Below are 2,139 nucleotides of genomic sequence, written 5' to 3' on the forward strand. Positions count from 1 at the left end.
CTGGGGAAACCCTAAAGGAAGAGTCCCAGCAAGGGAAGGCACCTCCTAGGTGCCTTGGGGGGGGGGGAGGACTCCTCCCCTGGCCGCCGCCCCCTTGGAGATTGGATCTCCTAGGGGCTGGCGCACCCCCCCTTGGGATCCCTATATATAGTGGGGTAGGAGGGCCTCTCAAACACACCTTTTGCCTTTGGTGCAGCCCCTCCCTCTCTCCCAAGTTCTTCTCCTCTTCTGCGGTGCTTGGCGAAGCCCTGCAGGATTGCCACGCTCCTCCATCACCACCACGCCGTTGTGCTGCTGCTGGATGGAGTCTTCATCAACCTCTCCCTCTCTCCTTGCTGGATCAAGGCGTGGGAGACGTCACCGGGCTGCACGTGTGTTGAACGCGGAGGTGTCGTGCGTTCGGCACTTGGTCATCGGTGATTTGAATCACGACTAGTACGACTCCATCAACCCCGTTCACTTGAACGCTTCCGCTTAGCGATTTACAAGGGTATGTAGATGCACTCTCCTTCCCCTCGTTGCTGGTCTCTCCATAGATAGATCTTGGTGACACGTAGGAAATTTTTTGAATTTCTGCTACGTTCCCCAACACGTCCGTCCGTCCATCTGCCGCCCACATTAATGATACGCAGTTGCCGAGGCGGCTACTCCGGCGCCACACGTCCGTCCCTCCGCCCGCCCACCATTGCTATATAAACTGTTGCGCCGGCCATAGCCGCAGTCATCCGCATCCGTTCCCTTTCTCCTTTCCACACCACTACTGCCCACCATGGCTTCCTCGCGCTCTAGCGCTCTTCGGGATGGGCGGACGACGGACCACAAGGAGATGGCAGCCATTGCTGCCGACCGGTTGGCCGGCAGGCAGCCGGAGGACGACGACGTCCCAATGGAGAACATGGTAGTCGACGATCCGGCGCCAACCCCCTCCTCTGTGCCATCCTCGCCGATGCATTGCACCATGACCATCGGCGAGGCCCGTGCCCAATATATGGATAGTGTGAGGAAGATGTATCAGGAGCAGTTCCGGGAGGCGCAGACGGACGCTGCCTACAACCACCATCTCCTCCAGGAGCACCTGCAGGCGGAGGAGCAGATCGCCGCGGAACTCACCAGAAAGAATCCTAGAACAACATTGTACTCGCGCATCACATCAAAAAATGTAGATTTTGTCAGTCCTTCTGAGCTGAAGTTAGTTTGGTCTTGTGGGGAGTAATGTAACCATCCTTCAACTGCTGCTTCTGATGATAAGATAGACAGGGCTTCTTCATCCTGGCATAATCGGAACTAGTCACTTCACGTACTCCATATTCTTCTTCAGAGGAAGATGATCCTGTTGTGCAAAGACAAGAGGACTACTAAATGCTAGCATCACTGTTTGCTCGAAAAAAAGGAAAGGAAATATTTAAAACAGCACAGATGAAGCACTTCTCAAGGACAATACCACTTTTTCATAACAATATCTAAACAGTAGCACAACACCAATAGAGAGCGACAGATCGACCTACTCCTACAGAGAGATGTTGTGTAGTGTACGATTTTAGCCGCGAGAGTCGGTGCATCCTCTCGTTTCTGGGCGTGTCCAGTAGGGACATGCGGACAACTGCCACGCCCGCTCCTGGCCAGCCTGGCCCACCCAAAGCCCCTCCATCTCCCGCGCACGCTTCCCGCCCGAAACGGTCAGCGCCGCTCCAAAGAATCGGTGCCGCATTCATGCCCGGGCAGAGCGGACGCGACCTCTCACTGGCGCAAGAGTGATGGTTGCTTCGTTCGTCCAACTTACTGCTGGGTCTATGTGATTTGACGGCTCATTGTTCTTTATTACTGAGGTGGTAGGACTGCTGGATGTCCCACGCTTTCGGCGAAAGGAGGCATACTACTACTAGATTACAATTTTCTCCATTCTTACAGCAGAGGCGTGCAAGAGCAGTGAAAACACGCAGGCTCAGTGATTACATGGCCCACCTCACACTATCACCGTGCGACACCTAACTCTTTACATAGTACTCCCTCCATTCCTAAATATTACTAGATGAGTCCCCGCGCGTTGGCGCGGAACAGCGGTATATCTCTCTGCGCAAAATTATCAATTTCATAGAACAAAAAAAACTCTATAACCGCATGACAAATGTGGTAGCCAAA

This window comes from Triticum urartu, chromosome 2A (genome assembly GCF_056163025.1).
Source record: "Triticum urartu cultivar PI428250 chromosome 2A, HENAU_Tu73, whole genome shotgun sequence".
NCBI classification, from domain to species: domain Eukaryota; kingdom Viridiplantae; phylum Streptophyta; class Magnoliopsida; order Poales; family Poaceae; genus Triticum; species Triticum urartu.